This window comes from Canis lupus, chromosome 6 (genome assembly GCF_003254725.2).
Source record: "Canis lupus dingo isolate Sandy chromosome 6, ASM325472v2, whole genome shotgun sequence".
Classification (NCBI taxonomy): domain Eukaryota; kingdom Metazoa; phylum Chordata; class Mammalia; order Carnivora; family Canidae; genus Canis; species Canis lupus.
The window spans coordinates 13671808-13690427 of NC_064248.1; the positions used below are offsets into that span (position 1 = coordinate 13671808).

The 18620-nt window shown below is 39.2% G+C and overlaps 1 protein-coding gene and 1 non-coding gene across 6 annotated transcripts in view; both read right to left on the bottom strand.

Moving 5' to 3' along the window:
• Positions 1-18620, bottom strand: part of SDK1 (sidekick cell adhesion molecule 1) — a 911663-nt gene that overhangs the window by 690522 nt on the left and 202521 nt on the right. The gene's annotated exons all lie outside the window — the stretch shown is intronic.
• On the bottom strand, positions 9313-9447 carry LOC112641125 (U4 spliceosomal RNA). The gene has a single exon (XR_003124515.1). It is a non-coding gene; the product is annotated as a U4 spliceosomal RNA (small nuclear RNA).

Here is an 18620-nt window from a genome sequence, read left to right on the forward strand (position 1 = left end):
TCCTCATTAGCAACTAATCTCACTTATTCTTCTTGCCAAACCAATTATGAGAAAATTTTCAGACTCAAAGGAATTAATAGGACACTTGGACCTCTCTCAGTCTTCTCATGACTCAAGTAATTAGCAAGCACTTGTATATGAAATCCAAATGGTTTTCCTAAACTAATTAATGAAATGAAGGACATCAAAATGTTATCAACTCATAGCAACTCAAGTCCCATATTCCAATAGTCCTCAAGTAGATAGAATAATTGCCAGATGTTGACAGGGTCTTTCTGGTCAACTCAGAGATTACTCAGGGGGTGAAAATGAGGAGGGAGAAAGAAAGGTAGTTTCTTATCGAATACAACAAACTATTTATGTGATAAAGGAATACTTTATAGGCAATGCTCTGTATATTAAACAGCTTCTGGATCCACCAACTCTTTAAGCACATAATACAAGGTAAATAAATGATTATAGCAGAAATTTGCATTTATATGATATTTTCTTCCAAGTAGCTTAAAAAACACAAGGCTAAGCTACCTTCTCAAAATTTCATAAAAGCTTGGAATTTCTGAAAAGAAATTTGGAAAGTTTGATTCTCTGACCAGCTCCTTATTTTCTGTGCCCTTTCAACCATTCATTTCAGAAATCAAACTGTAACCATGCGTTAGACTTTCTTGTTGCCTCTTCTCCTTCCACATCTCCAAACTTCAATTAAGAGTTTCCATTGTACCGCCTACAGGTTTTTCTTTCTCCTCAAGGTTTTCTCACTGACTGACTCAGCGGTTCAAAGCAGACTTTTTACAGACATATTATAGGTTATAAATTAATTTCATTAGCTGTTCTTAATCTCTAATTTTTTAAAAGATTGAAATTAATAGTAAATCAGGAATTCAATTTAGTTTGAGTAGAGATTTTGTGTTTTTTAATGAAAGTGAAGCCCTTCGAGAGATCTTTAAATAGTTGTACATCGCTATATATACATATACATATACTATCCTAGATAAGGATAGTACATCGACTTTCTCTGAAGCCCACGGCATATCAGATCCTACAGCTGTTAGGTTTGTTCCTAGTAAAGAGTACAAATCCAGAGCCTGGCTCAAAATAAGCACTGCATGTGTGTGCACGTGTGTGTTTGAGTGTGAGTGTGTGCGTGTGTATGTATAAAAGGAGGGAGGGGGTTGGCATATACATCTCAGAAATCATTTAAACCCTAGATTCAGAAAAGAACAGTTAAAAATTCCTTCCGTGATGCTAGCTAGGCCCCAACAAGACAGAGAACAAACAGAACTTCATTCATTTCTTCTCCAGAGACACTAGTAATATTAAAATAATGGTAAAATTAATGGGCAGAAGTTGCTTCTGGTCATTAGTATTTTTGCCTGAAATCTGTGAAACAAAAAATATTCCCTCATACCAAGTAAACCAAATTTCTGAAATCTTTAACCTATGATTAAACCACTGATCAACATAGTTATTTTCCCACTTCTTAATTCAGAGAAGCAGCTTCACCTGATCTGAAATCTCAGGAAGCATTTTCAATTTCTTTGGGAAAATGCCTGACAGACTTCTTTTTAATCTCCCTTTAGATAAAGCTCTCTGAAGATCAAAGGGGCCTCACTCAGGCAGATGTGTTTTGCTGTCAATGGTTAAGAGGGAAAAACAGACTTCAAGCAAACTGCTCAGAGAATCCTTAAATAATTAAGCATTAAATGGAGAATATAAAGTCTTCAGAAAGGTCAATGGATAAGGAAAAGCATGGCATTCACTCACAAAAAAAAAAAAAAAAAAAAAAAAAAATTCCTTTAAACCAGGCTAGAAATAAGCCCTGACTAGAAAACTAAATCACAATGAAATAGACAAACTCTTCATAAATACTCAAAAATACTGAAATAAGTAACCTAATGCTACTCACTGCACATCTTCAGTTCTATTCTACTAAAGAATATCTGATGAAATCACTTAACTGATGCAAAATTCCTAATTTAAAACCAGCCTGTACATTATCATAAAAAAATTTTCCTTAAACCTAACAACTGTATTGTTAATAAGTTATTCTGTAACTTCATGTTACCAGAGAAAAGCCCCAATTGTGTAGAGTTATCCCCCAAAATGATATCAACCAACTTCTATTTATATCCTTTCAGAAGACATGTATTGGGCACAGTATTTACTGTGTTACACTAGTAAAAGAAAATATGCTTGTCCTGGACAAGAATGTCTTACATGAAGTAGGAATAAAGGAATGTTCTATATATATATATATATATATATATGTATATATATGTATGTAGATACATGTATATATATATATACCTGAACTTTTTCCCAATTTGAACTAATGATTTCTCTGTACTTTATTTCTTCCATTCAAAAATACTAAGATACATGGGCAGCCCCGGTGGCGCAGCGGTTTAGCGCCTCTCTCTCTCTCTCTCTCTCTGCATCTCTATGAATAAATAAATAAAATCTTAAAAAAAAATACTAAGATACATATTCATTTCTTAGATTACATTATAAATGTCTGAGTCAGGGAACTGCTTAAATCCTCATTAAAGAAATACAATAACAGTAATAATTACATCACCTACATATGACAATTAGAAACTCTAGAAAGCTTAAAACTATATAAAAGCAAGATCTGATAACTTTGTGATGCATTTTCAGATTTCTTCAAGCAATGTTCCAGTGCATAAGCTAATAGATAAGGTCTTTTTCTTTGAGAAAGAAAGAAATTTTCATTTAGAGAAAAGGATATTTTTTTTTGAAAAAAGATTTTATTTATTTATTCATGAAAGACACAGAAAGAAAGAGAGGCAGAGACATAGACAGAGGGAGAAGCATATCCTTGCAGGGAGCCCGATGCGGAACTTGATCTGGGGACTCCAGGATCATGCCCTGAGCTGAAGGCAGACGCTCAAACACTGAGCCACTCAGGTGTCCCTAGAGAAAAAGTTTTAATTAAATACTGTCCAATTTAAAACACAACATAAAATTATGTTCATTTTTAATCCTAGCTCAAATTATAAGTTCAAAAAATGTAGAAAGAAATCATTAATGAAAAAATTGGTTATAAGACAAATTCTTAAAGGTTTCGACAAACTTTGTGCTTAAAAAAACCTTGCAAAGATAAGCTATGATTTCTATTCTATTTCAGTAATAGATACCAAATTTAAAAGAATTTACTATGAAAATTAGCTGAAAGCAGACAAATTCACTCAGGTGAAGGAATATCTAGCTCTTTTTCCCAAAAACCTATTAGATAGCTATTTGACCAGGTACAGTTTTTACGTATATCAAAAGTACAGTGAACAACAATTTTTAAACACCATCAGTAGGTCTCTTAATTACAGGAATAAAAATATTTTCCTCTTCTTGAGAAATGTAAGTGGTATTTAACTCCAATTTAAATGTTGATCCATATACAAATTTTACTGTCTTTAATAGCAAATTTTAAAAGCATTTTTTCTATTATAAACAGTTCTTATTAAAGAAAAAATATTTTTATTGATCATAAAAACAACACGTTCCCCAAGAAGTACAGAACAAAGTAGAAAGTACTCCAAATTCTACCACCCGGGTATAATCACATTTATTAACATTCTGATATCTTTCCTTAAAGTCTTATTTACTAACTATATGTATTTTTTCAAATGTACACATGATGTGTGTGTGTGTGTATGTGTGTAAAAAGAGATTTTTACAGCCTATTTATCAAAAGAACTAGAAAAAAAGACACTAATAAAAAAGAACTACATGTTTACCATGGATGGTGTATAAATATTTCCAATTTCAAAAACTCAATACTTCCAGTCATTTGGTATAAATCTAACACATAGTAGATTAGTCAAAATCCTTAGGTATGATAATTCCCTTTATGTTGTTCAATTCAACTTGGCTTTGGAGAAAGGAGTGGGAGGATACTTTGTGCAATTCTCTTGACAGATTATCATAATCATTTGGATAGCTCTGCCATTATAAGCAAATGCCACAAGAGAAAGGAGTCAGTTATTATTTTAAATGATAAGCGAGAATGACAAGCAATTTCATATGAACTGTGGCTATGGAACATGGCTCAAAAAAGATATACTCATGCATTCTGAGATAAGAGTGGATGAAGATGAGAAAACCTGACAAAAAAAAACTGTAAGACTGAGCTCACAGCCTAAGCTATAGAACCCAAATGGTAAGACACAACCCAATCAAATACTTGTTAGGACATAAACTAGATCAGAACCCCCGTGACAGAATAATGTTCTCCAGGTAAGCACCCAGCATTTCTCCAGTATCACAAAGAGTGATTCGGTGTTGTACTTTCTATCAGTATTTTGGGAAGTACGTCCAGGGCCTCATTGTAAGGTCAACATCTGCATCCATATCCTGTAGAACACAGCTCCCAGAACTACCATGTAAAGCTAAGAATTTGCTTAATGGCACTAAGGCTCTTCCTATCCCATGAACTAAACAAAGTAAAGTTTCCCAAGAGTTTAATGTCCCAGTGTTTCCAATGATAAGAGTAGAAGCCAAGGCAGAGCTAGTAACAAAACCTCATCTTCTTAGAGTTGTCCATTTGAGGAGAGAAAAACCACCACCTCCTGAAGTAGCATTCAAAGGGATCATGTCTGTGCTTTACTATCAGTCCAGAGAAACAGAGTGATGGAAAATTAGTATAGCACCTTTTATTCACAAAGGATTTGGTCACATGAGCACGTCTCAGGTGTGGTTAGTAAATCCTCTTCTAAATTCCTACAGTTGGTTAGGATTTTAGACCAATGGATAACTCAGTGTTGACTCCCTGAAATGCTGTATTCATAAGCTGTAAAATCTCTACTAACACCAATATAATGCCCTAAACTGGTTCAACAGACACTCTTTCCAGACCTTCCAAGTCTGCCTGAATGGTCAGATAAGCACTAAGAGAATACAGATCTACCTTCCTTTATGGAACTTCCCGCTCTCCAAAAAGTAATTAATCAGGAAGAGTATGTTTACAGTACATAAAGAGCTTGATCCCACCAATAACTCAACATTACACAAAATTCAGCAATTAGAGGGATGTAAAGCCATGCAAAGAAGAAAGAAAAGCTTTTATAGGTATTAAATAATAAGAAAAACCAATGGTTAGGACAAGAGAGTATCTCTACCAGAAATACCTCTCAACTTCAGTATTCAACTGCTGAAATCTCAAATTATGCTGAGGTTTTCACTGTTTTCTATACCCATTTCTCCAAAATTTTTCATTTTTGGTTTAAATAATTTTATTCCTAGTTGGATTTGTTTTTTTTTTAATTTATTTTTTATTGGTGTTCAATTTACTAACATACAGAATAACACCCAGTGCCCGTCACCCATTCACTCCCACCCCCCGCCCTCCTCCCCTTCTACCACCCCTAGTTCGTTTCCCAGAGTTAGCAGTCTTTACGTTCTGTCTCCCTTTCTGATATTTCCCACACATTTCTTCTCCCTTCCCTTATATTCCCTTTCACTATTATTTATATTCCCCAAATGAATGAGAACATATAATGTTTGTCCTTCTCCGACTGACTTACTTCACTCAGCATAATACCCTCCAGTTCCATCCACGTTGAAGCAAATGGTGGGTATTTGTCATTTCTAATAGCTGAGTAATATTCCATTGTATACATAAACCACATCTTCTTTATCTATTCATCTTTCGTTGGACACCGAGGCTCCTTCCACAGTTTGGCTATCGTGGCCATTGCTGCTATAAACATCGGGGTGCAGGTGTCCCGGCGTTTCATTGCATTTGTATCTTTGGGGTAAATCCCCAACAGTGCAATTGCTGGGTCGTAGGGCAGGTATATTTTTAACTGTTTGAGGAACCTCCACACAGTTTTCCAGAGTGGCTGCACCAGTTCACATTCCCACCAACAGTGTATGAGGGTTCCCTTTTCTCCGCATCCTCTCCAACATTTGTGGTTTCCTGCCTTGTTAATTTTCCCCATTCTCACTGGTGTGAGGTGGTATCTCATTGTGGTTTTGATTTGTATTTCCCTGATGGCAAGTGATGCAGAGCATTTTCTCATGTGCATGTTGGCCATGTCTATGTCTTCCTCTGTGAGATTTCTGTTCATGTCTTTTGCCCATTTCCTGATTGGATTGTTTGTTTCTTTGGTGTTGAGTTTGATAAGTTCTTTACAGATCTTGGAAACTAGCCCTTTATCTGATATGTCATTTGCAAATATCTTCTCCCATTCTGTAGGTTGTCTTTGAGTTTTGTTGACTGTATCCTTTGCTGTGCAAAAGCTTCTTATCTTGATGAAGTCCCAATAGTTCATTTTTGCTTTGTTTCTTTTGCCTTCGTGGATGTATCTTGCAAGAAGTTACTGTGGCTGAGTTCAAAAAGGGTGTTGCCTGTATTCTTCTCTAGGATTTTGATGGAATCTTGTCTCACATTTAGATCTTTCATCCATTTTGAGTTTATCTTTGTGTATGGTGAAAGAGAGTGGTCTAGTTTCATTCTTCTGCATGTGGATGTCCAATTTTCCCAGCACCATTTATTGAAGAGACTGTCTTTCTTCCAATGGATAGTCTTTCCTCCTTTATCGAATATTAGTTGACCATAAAGTTCAGGGTCCACTTCTGGGTTCTCTATTCTGTTCCATTGATCTATGTGTCTGTTTTTGTGCCAGTACCACACTGTCTTGATGACCACAGCTTTGTAGTACAACCTGAAATCTGGCATTGTGATGCCCCCAGATATGGTTTTCTTTTTTAAAATTCCCCTGGCTATTCGGGGTCTTTTCTGATTCCACACAAATCTTAAAATAATTTGTTCTAACTCTCTGAAGAAAGTCCATGGTATTTTGATAGGGATTGCATTAAACGTGTATATTGCCCTGGGTAACATTGACATTTTCACAATATTAATTCTGCCAATACAAGCATCCATTCAAAAACTGGAAAGAACTCAAATACAAAAGCTAACCTTACACATAAAGGTGCTAGAGAAAAAACAGCAATTAGATCCTACACCCAAGAGAAGAAGGGAGTTAATAAAGATTCGAGCAGAACTCAACGAAATCGAGACCAGAAGAACTGTGGAACAGATCAACAGAACCAGGAGTTGGTTCTTTGAAAGAATTAATAAGATAGATAAACCATTAGCCAGCCTTATTAAAAAGAAGAGAGAGAAGACTCAAATTAATAAAATCATGAATGAGAAAGGAGAGATCACTACCAACACCAAGGAAATACAAACAATTTTAAAAACATATTATGAACAGCTATATGCCAATAAATTAGGCAATCTAGAAGAAATGGACACATTCCTGGAAAGCCACAAACTACCAAAACTGGAACAGGAAGAAATAGAAAACCTGAACAGGCCAATAACCAGGGAGGAAATTGAAGCAGTCATCAAAAACCTCCCAAGACACAAGAGTCCAGGGCCAGATGGCTTCCCAGGGGAATTTTATCAAACGTTTAAAGAAGAAACCATACCTATTCTCCTAAAGCTGTTTGGAAAGATAGAAAGAGATGGAGTACTTCCAAATTCGTTCTATGAGGCCAGCATCACCTTAATTCCAAAACCAGACAAAGACCCCACCAAAAAGGAGAATTACAGACCAATATCCCTGATGAACATGGATGCAAAAATTCTCAACAAGATACTGGCCAATAGGATCCAACAGTACATTAAGAAAATTATTCACCATGACCAAGTAGGATTTATCCCTGGGGCACAAGGCTGGTTCAACACCCATAAAACAATCAATGTGATTCATCATATCAGCAAGAGAAAAACCAAGAACCATATGATCCTCTCATTGGATGCAGAGAAAGCATTTGACAAAATACAGCATCCATTCCTGATCAAAACTCTTCAGAGTGTAGGGATAGAGGGAACATTCCTCGACATCTTAAAAGCCATCTATGAAAAGCCCACAGCAAATATCATTCTCAATGGGGAAGCACTGGGAGCCTTTCCCCTAAGATCAGGAACAAGACAGGGATGTCCACTCTCACCACTGCTGTTCAACATAGTACTGGAAGTCCTAGCCTCAGCAATCAGACAACAAAAAGACATTAAAGGCATTCAAATTTGCAAAGAAGAAGTCAAACTCTCCCTCTTCGCCGATGACATGATACTCTACATAGAAAATCCTAGTTGGATTTGTATGGGTTATAATACTGGAAAGAATTATGACAACCTCTAGAGAATGTCATTGGTCATCAAAGGTGACAAACTAGACATGAGAGCCTCTGCTTCACCACAAAAGCCAGCCCATATCATCAATCAAAAAGTTCTGAGTATCTGTCCTCAGAATTCCACACTTGATCTTAGTCAAAAGGCTGAGAAGCGATGTCCTCAGAATTCCAGTGATCACTCTGAGTGGAGACTAAACTCCAATTTGCACTGGGAAGTTCTCCAGCAGCAGCCTCTTTTATAAAATTAGCTCCACCACACTCAAATTTCTGACTCTTAATGCTTCTAAGAGTGTGTGCATTCCCTTTTCATAGGTCTTCCTCAGGCATACTACCAGCTAGCAAAATGTTAGCCTAAGTCACAGAGGATATATTATTTTTTTAAACACTCAATATAAACTATAGTTTGATGGAAAATTCTAAAGGAAAAAAATCACAAACATTTTCCTCCAGATAAGAGCTAATTTAACATACAATATAAAGTCATGATATATTCTGTAAAAATTTGCTATAAAAACATGGAACTGGGAAATAAGTCACATAAAACTGAAATGTATTTCGACCAAGATACTTTATAGAATGTTAAAAACATACTATGAATCGTATTAAGCAAATATTTATTGTATATTATAAATGTTGGCTTTAAAAGCATAGCTTTTCTAGGCATGCCTGGGTGGCTCCGTGGATTAGGTGTCTGACTCCTGATTTTGGTTCAGGTCATCATCTTGGGGTCCTCAGATCAAGTCCCACACCAGGCTCTGCATTTGGGCATGGAACCTGCTTAAGATTCTTTCTCCTTCTGCTCCTCTGCTGCCTCCACTCCTTCATTGTGCTCTCTTAAAATAAATAAATAAAAATACATAAAAGAAAAGAGAATGAAAAGTCATGTCAAGTTTTAAGTTTACTATCTTACTAACAATGGAAAGCAAAAGCTCCTCTGTCCCAAAAAATTATTTTAGAGATGCCTGGGTGGCTCAGCGGTTGAGCATCTGCCTTTGGCTCAGGGAGTGATCCCAAGAGTCCTAGGATCGAGTCCTACATCGGGCTTCCTGCATGGAGCTTGCTTATCCTTCTGCCCATGTCTCTGCCTCTCTCTGTGTGTGTCTCTCATGAATAAATAAATAAAATGTTTTAAAAAATGATTTTATATACTTGAAATGTGTATATTTTAGTCAGAGAAAGATGTGTTAGTGTAACAGTATTCAGAAATAAGTACACAAAATATTTAATTAGCAATAATTGCGTCTCGGATAAACCTCATTGGCTACGATACTGCCACTGTGCAAAGCTACACAAAATATTTAAGTGACTGGTTAAGACACAGTTAAAACACCCTAAAGGAGGATGAATGTTTTTAGGTTACAGCTGTGGAAAAAGGAGAGATTAAAAGTAAGAACAGGGGAGGAGCAAGATGGCGGAGGAGTAGGGTCTCCAAATCACCTGTCTCCACCAAACTACCTAGAAAACCTTCAAATTATCCTGAAAATCTATGAATTCGGGCTGAGATTCAAAGAGAGACCAGCTGGAATGCTACAGTGAGAAGAGTTCGCGCAGCTATCAAGGTAGGAAGACGGGGAAAATGAAATAAAGGAACAAAGGCCTCCAAGGGGGAGGGGCCCCGCGAGGAGCCGGGCTGAGGCCGCGGCGAGTGTCCCCAGGACAGGAGAGCCCCGTCCCGAGACGCAGGAGCTGCACCGACCTTCCCGGGCGGAAAGGGGCTCGCAGGGAGGTGGAGCAGGACCCAGGAGGGCGAGGATGCCCTCGGGTTCCCGGGGACACTGACAGAGCAACTGCGCGCCCAGGAGAGTGCGCCGAGCTCCCTAAGGGCTGCAGCGCGCACGGCGGGACCCGGCGGGACCCGGAGCAGCTGAAGGGGCTCGGGGGCGGCTCCGCGGAGGGGGCTGCGGGGCCCCGGGAGCAGCTCGGAGGGGCTCGGGCAGAAGAAGAGGCTCCGTGCGGAGGGGGCTGCGCGGTTCCAGGAGCAGCTCGGAGGGGCTCGGGCGGCAGCTCCGCGGAGGGGGTTGCGCGGCCCGGGAGCGCGAATCCACCAGCGCAGGCTCCGGAGCACAGGGCGCCGGGACACAGCCCAGGATCCCGCCTCCCCCGGGACAGGCAGAGGCCGGGAGGGCCCAGGACAGCAAGGACGCTCCTGCCCCAGCTGAGCACATCAGCGGCCCCGCCCCGGAGCCTCCAGGCCCTGCAGACGGAGTTCCTGCCGGAGCTGAATCCAGGTTTCCAGAGCGGCCCCGCCACTGGGGCTGTTCCTCCTGCGGCCTCACGGGGTAAACAACCCCCACCGAGCCCTGCACCAGGCAGGGGCACAGCAGCTCCCCCAACTGCTAACACCTGAAAATCAGCACAACAGGCCCCTCCCCCAGAACACCAGCTAGACTGACAACTTCCAGGAGAAGCCAAGGGACTTAAAGAACACAGAATCAGAAGATACTCCCCGGTGGTTCTTTTTTTGTTTGTTTGTTTTTGTTTTTGTTTTTGTTTTTGTTTTGTTTTGCTTTTTGATTTGTTTCCTTCCCCCACCCCCTTTTTTTCTCCTTTCTTTTTCTTTCTCTTTTTCTTCTTTTTTTTTTTTTTTTTTTTCGTTTTTTTTTTCTTTTTCTTCCCTTTTTTTTTCTCTTTCTCTTTTCTTTCCTTCTTTCTCTCCTCTCTTTTTCTTTTTTTCCCAATACAACTTGCTTTTGGCCACTCTGCACTGAGCAAAATGACTAGAAGGAAAACCTCACCTCAAAAGAAAGAATCAGAAACAGTCCTCTCTCCCACAGAGTTACAAAATCTGGATTACAATTCAATGTCAGAAAGCCAATTCAGAAGCACTATTATACAGCTACCGGTGGCTCTAGAAAAAAGTATAAAGGACTCAAGAGACTTCATGACTGCAGAATTTAGAGCTAATCAGGCAGAAATTAAAAACCAATTGAATGAGATGCAATCCAAACTTGAAGTCCTAACGACGAGGGTTAACGAGGTGGAAGAACGAGTGAGTGACATAGAAGACAAGTTGACAGCAAAGAGGGAAACTGAGGAAAAAAGAGACAAACAATTAAAAGACCATGAAGATAGATTAAGGGAAATAAACGACAGCCTGAGGAAGAAAAACCTACGTTTAATTGGGGTTCCCGAGGGCGCCGAAAGGGACAGAGGGCCAGAATATGTATTTGAACAAATTCTAGCTGAAAACTTTCCTAATCTGGGAAGGGAAACAGGCATTCAGATCCAGGAAATAGAGAGATCCCCCCCTAAAATCAATAAAAACCGTTCAACACCTCGACATTTAATTGTGAAGCTTGCAAATTCCAAAGATAAGGAGAAGATCCTTAAAGCAGCAAGAGACAAGAAATCCCTGACTTTTATGGGGAGGAGTATTAGGGTAACAGCAGACCTCTCCACAGAGACCTGGCAGGCCAGAAAGGGCTGGCAGGATATATTCAGGGTCCTAAATGAGAAGAACATGCAACCAAGAATACTTTATCCAGCAAGGCTCTCATTCAAAATGGAAGGAGAGATAAAGAGCTTCCAAGACAGGCAGCAACTAAAAGAATATGTGACCTCCAAACCAGCTCTGCAAGAAATTTTAAGGGGGCCTCTTAAAATTCCCCTTTAAGAAGAAGTTCAGTGGAACAGTCCACAAAAACAAAGGCTGAATAGATATCATGATGACACTAAACTCATATCTCTCAATAGTAACTCTGAATGTGAACGGGCTTAATGACCCCATCAAAAGGCGCAGGGTTTCAGACTGGATAAAAAAGCAGGACCCATCTATTTGCTGTCTACAAGAGACTCATTTTAGACAGAAGGACACCTACAGCCTGAAAATAAAAGGTTGGAGAACCATTTACCATTCGAATGGTCCTCAAAAGAAAGCAGGGGTAGCCATCCTTATATCAGATAAACTAAAATTTACCCCAAAGACTGTAGTGAGAGATGAAGAGGGACACTATATCATACTTAAAGGATCTATTCAACAAGAGGACTTAACAATCCTCAATATATATGCTCCGAATGTGGGAGCTGCCAAATATATAAATCAATTATTAACCAAAGTGAAGAAATACTTAGATAATAATACACTTATACTTGGTGACTTCAATCTAGCTCTTTCTATACTCGATAGGTCTTCTAAGCAAAACATCTCCAAAGAAACGAGAGCTTTAAATGATACACTGGACCAGATGGATTTCACAGATATCTACAGAACTTTACATCCAAACTCAACTGAATACACATTCTTCTCAAGCGCACATGGAACTTTCTCCAGAATAGACCACATATTGGGTCACAAATCGGGTCTGAACCGATACCAAAAGATTGGGATTGTCCCCTGCATATTCTCGGACCATAATGCCTTGAAATTAGAACTAAATCACAACAAGAAGTTTGGAAGGACCTCAAACACATGGAGGTTAAGGACCATCCTGCTAAAAGATAAAAGGGTCAACCAGGAAATTAAGGAAGAATTAAAAAGATTCATGGAAACTAATGAGAATGAAGATACAACCGTTCAAAATCTTTGGGATGCAGCGAAAGCTGTCCTAAGGGGGAAATACATCGCAATACAAGCATCCATTCAAAAACTGGAAAGAACTCAAATACAAAAGCTAACCTTACACATAAAGGAGCTAGAGAAAAAACAGCAAATAGATCCTACACCCAAGAGAAGAAGGGAGCTAATAAAGATTCGAGCAGAACTCAACGAAATCGAGACCAGAAGAACTGTGGAACAGATCAACAGAACCAGGAGTTGGTTCTTTGAAAGAATTAATAAGATAGATAAACCATTAGCCAGCCTTATTAAAAAGAAGAGAGAGAAGACTCAAATTAATAAAATCATGAATGAGAAAGGAGAGATCACTACCAACACCAAGGAAATACAAACGATTTTAAAAACATATTATGAACAGCTATACGCCAATAAATTAGGCAATCTAGAAGAAATGGACGCATTCCTGGAAAGCCACAAACTACCAAAACTGGAACAGGAAGAAATAGAAAACCTGAACAGGCCAATAACCAGGGAGGAAATTGAAGCAGTCATCAAAAACCTCCCAAGACACAAGAGTCCAGGGCCAGATGGCTTCCCAGGAGAATTTTATCAAACGTTTAAAGAAGAAATCATACCTATTCTCCTAAAGCTGTTTGGAAAGATAGAAAGAGATGGAGTACTTCCAAATTCGTTCTATGAAGCCAGCATCACCTTAATTCCAAAGCCAGACAAAGACCCCGCCAAAAAGGAGAATTACAGACCAATATCCCTGATGAACATGGATGCAAAAATTCTCAACAAGATACTGGCCAATAGGATCCAACAGTACATTAAGAAAATTATTCACCATGACCAAGTAGGATTTATCCCTGGGACACAAGGCTGGTTCAACACCCCTAAAACAATCAATGTGATTCATCATATCAGCAAGAGAAAAACCAAGAACCATATGATCCTCTCATTGGATGCAGAGAAAGCATTTGACAAAATACAGCATCCATTCCTGATCAAAACTCTTCAGAGTGTAGGGATAGAGGGAACATTCCTCGACATCTTAAAAGCCATCTATGAAAAGCCCACAGCAAATATCATTCTCAATGGGGAAGCACTGGGAGCCTTTCCCCTAAGATCAGGAACAAGACAGGGATGTCCACTCTCACCACTGCTATTCAACATAGTACTGGAAGTCCTAGCCTCAGCAATCAGACAACAAAAAGACATTAAAGGCATTCAAATTGGCAAAGAAGAAGTCAAACTCTCCCTCTTCGCCGATGACATGATACTCTACATAGAAAACCCAAAAGTCTCCACCCCAAGATTGCTAGAACTCATACAGCAATTCGGTAGCGTGGCAGGATACAAAATCAATGCCCAGAAGTCAGTGGCATTTCTATACACTAACAATGAGACTGAAGAAAGAGAAATTAAGGAGTCAATCCCATTTACAATTGCACCCAAAAGCATAAGATACCTAGGAATAAACCTCACCAAAGATGTAAAGGATCTATACCCTCAAAACTATAGAACACTTCTGAAAGAAATTGAGGAAGACACAAAGAGATGGAAAAATATTCCATGCTCATGGATTGGCAGAATTAATATTGTGAAAATGTCAATGTTACCCAGGGCAATATACACGTTTAATGCAATCCCTATCAAAATACCATGGACTTTCTTCAGAGAGTTAGAACAAATTATTTTAAGATTTGTGTGGAATCAGAAAAGACCCCGAATAGCCAGGGGAATTTTAAAAAAGAAAACCATATCTGGGGGCATCACAATGCCAGATTTCAGGTTGTACTACAAAGCTGTGGTCATCAAGACAGTGTGGTACTGGCACAAAAACAGACACATAGATCAGTGGAACAGAATAGAGAATCCAGAAGTGGACCCTGAACTTTATGGGCAACTAATATTCGATAAAGGAGGAAAGACTATCCATTGGAAGAAAGACAGTCTCTTCAATAAATGGTGCTGGGAAAATTGGACATCCACATGCAGAAGAATGAAACTAGACCACTCTCTTTCACCATACACAAAGATAAACTCAAAATGGATGAAAGATCTAAATGTGAGACAAGATTCCATCAAAATCCTAGAGAAGAACACAGGCAACACCCTTTTTGAACTCGGCCATAGTAACTTCTTGCAAGATACATCCACGAAGGCAAAAGAAACAAAAGCAAAAATGAACTATTGGGACTTCATCAAGATAAGAAGCTTTTGCACAGCAAAGGATACAGTCAACAAAACTCAAAGACAACCTACAGAATGGGAGAAGATATTTGCAAATGACATATCAGATAAAGGGCTAGTTTCCAAGATCTATAAAGAACTTATTAAACTCAACACCAAAGAAACAAACAATCCAATCATGAAATGGGCAAAAGACATGAACAGAAATCTCACAGAAGAAGACATAGACATGGCCAACATGCACATGAGAAAATGCTCTGCATCACTTGCCATCAGGGAAATACAAATCAAAACCACAATGAGATACCACCTCACACCAGTGAGAATGGGGAAAATTAACAAGGCAGGAAACAACAAATGTTGGAGAGGATGTGGAAAAAAGGGAACCCTCTTACACTGTTGGTGGGAATGTGAACTGGTGCAGCCACTGTGGAAAACTGTGTGGAGGTTCCTCAAACAGTTAAAAATATACCTGCCCTACGACCCAGCAATTGCACTGTTGGGGATTTACCCCAAAGATACAAATGCAATGAAACGCTGGGACACCTGCACCCCGATGTTTCTAGCAGCAATGGCCACGATAGCCAAACTGTGGAAGGAGCCTCGGTGTCCAACGAAAGATGAATGGATAAAGAAGATGTGGTTTATGTATACAATGGAATATTACTCAGCTATTAGAAATGACAAATACCCACCATTTGCTTCAACGTGGATGGAACTGGAGGGTATTATGCTGAGTGAAGTAAGTCAGTCGGAGAAGGACAAACATTATATGTTCTCATTCATTTGGGGAATATAAATAATAGTGAAAGGGAAAATAAGGGAAGGGAGAAGAAATGTGTGGGAAATATCAGAAAGGGAGACAGAACATAAAGACTGCTAACTCTGGGAAACGAACTAGGGGTGGTAGAAGGGGAGGAGGGCGTGGGGTGGGAGTGAATGGGTGACGGGCACTGGGTGTTATTCTGTATGTTAGTAAATTGAACACCAATAAAAAAAAAAATAAAATAAAATAAAATAAAAAAAAATAAAAGTAAGAACATATTATATCCACTTGGCACTCTGAGATGGAGGACATGGCCCTGAGCTTACAGGTGCCTGGAGTGAGATTAAAGGAGAAAGATGGGGCCCACATGCCTGGAATGTGTCAAAGAAGCCAGTCCAGGTGCTGAGGTCAGCATTGTATTAGATCCTCCTCGTATAGCCAGTTACGGAAGAAATGTGTTAAAATCAGACACTAACATGGAAAAACATAGGGGAAGACTGGCATTACAGGAGAGACAAGCAGAGATGAGGGCTCACAAGGCCTAAGCCCATCATTTTTTCCTTAAAGGTAAAATAGTTTAAACATGCACAGAAAACTCACTCACTTTAGAAAACCAGAGGTTACAAAGACTCCTGTAGTAATAATCATGATTGTCTGATGATTTACTGGCACTTAGTACGGGCTAGACTCAGCTATGCAATTTTCATTTATATTTATATATTACGTACAAATATTATCCTCATTTATTTTCTTTTTAGAGAGGGAAGGGGGAGGAACAGAGGGAGGAGAAGAGAGAATCCTCAAGCCGACTCGATGCTAAGCACAGAGCTAAAAACAGGGCTCCATCTTATGATCCTGGGATCATAACTTGAGCTGAAATCAAAGTAAGACACTTAATCCACTGAGCCCTGCCTCCATGCACTTCTAATATCCCCATTCAACAGATGAAGAAGAAAAGCTTCTAGAGAAACTGACCTCTGTAGAAGCTTGCTCAAGGTCACATAACAAGTGTGTAAGAGCCAGGACTCAAACCCCAATCTATCTGATGCCATTCATTCATTCATTCTTCGTTTATTCATTCATTCATTCCTCGTTTATTCACTCATTCAGAAGTATGTCCCAACCATACAATACTAAGTATTTTGCAGCATGAAGGTTAAAATGGGGGTAAAAAAAGGACACAGTTCTTGGTATCATGGGGAAAGAGACATTCATCAAATTATCACGAAATTAAATGTAAAGCTATATGTGTGCAAAGGACCATGAAGGACAAGGAAAGCCTACAAGTCCTCATCCAGTCAGGGAAAACTTCCCTGTTGAAATGACATCTGTGCTAACATTTGAAGAAGGAAAGTTAGGTGAGGGAAAAGAAGAAAGAAGTGTAAATCCCCCTAGCAGAAGGGAGCAAGGCACTCAATCACACATCAGAGGAAAGGAAGGGATAGTGCAGGGAGGTAAAATCCAGACCACAGAGTCCATGTTAAGGATTTTGGTCTTTATCCTAACAGCAATGGGAAGGCACTCAAGAATAAGGAGGTGGGGTAGCGTGGTATTATTTTTATGTTTCAGAAATCCCAGTGGCAATGAGTGGCAAACAGACAGTAAGAGGACCAGAATGGATGAGACCAAATCCACTAGAAAACCACTGCAGTTTTCCAAGAAAGAGATGGTATTAGTTTGGGTTAGAGTGGCAGCAGCGGAAAAAGAGGACAGGATAAGTGGGAAAGACATCTGGGAAGAAAAACCATAAAATCTAGGGATAATGTGGATAAGGCATTAAGGATGACTACTAAGTTATGTAGTGCTTGACCAAGTAGAAGAGGTTGGCCTAGTACGTGTTGAGTTTGCAGTACCTTAGAAATACCCAGGTGAAAATATCGAGTTGATGGTTGGATAGAGAATATGAGAGCTCAGACAAATTTCTGAGTCATCAATATATATACACGAAGAGGACAATCCAAACCATGCTCATCTAAAAGCTTAATACTGACTGGGAACAGTAGTAGGACTAGCTTTGGGGAGCTCCAAGACCAAATGGCTAGTATATAATGATACTCAGCCCCCCCAAAATATGGAGAGTTGGAAAGCAGGAAGAAAACCAAGATAGAAGGCTTATTATAACTATTTCAAAAGGACTCAGAGACTATTAGTGAAAAATGCTACTGGGAATTCAATCAAGATGTGTACTGAAGAACAACCTTTCAGCCTGGTTTCCCTGAGGCCACTGATTATCTTAACCAGAGCAATTTTGGTAGAATGATGGAAGCAGAAATCAAGTTAGAAAAATATGAGCTGAGACAGCAAATACATACAACTCTTTCCCAAAGTTTGTTGTACGTGGGAAGAGAGAGACAGAAGTCAATAGCTACGCAGACATAGAGTTGGAGGAGGGCATGGTTCTTTTTTAATACAGAAGAGTCTTGAGGATGTTCAAATGCTTGTAGAACTGTTTTAAAAGGAACAATTGGAATTTTAGGAAAGGAAAAAGATAAAAAATAAATTGATACTGCACATTTCTTAGGAGGATAGAACAGGATGGAATTCCAAATTCCAGTGGAGATAACGGACCCTAAATATTTAACAAAAGGAGGAAATGTTGAAGATGTATGTAGCTTAGTCATTTCTGGAAGTAAGATTTTGAGGGGGTTTTTAATCTGGTGGCTTCTGTTTCTCTGTCAAATATAAAGTGAGCCAACAATTGAGAAGATGGGATAGAAGAAGGATAGAGAAAACTTTGAGGCAAAAAAGAAACCTCATAGGGTGCCTGGGTGGCTCAGTGGGTTAAATGTCTATCTTCAGCTCAAGTCATGGTCCCAGGATCCTAGGATCAAGCCCTGCATCTAGCTCCCTGCTCAGCAAACAGCCTGCTTCTCCCTCTCCTTCTGCCTGCCACTCCCCTGCTTGTGCACACGCTGTCTCTTCTTTTCTATCAAATAAATAAATAAAATAATGTAAAATAAAATAAAATGTATTTTAATTTTTTTAAATTAAAATAAAATAAAC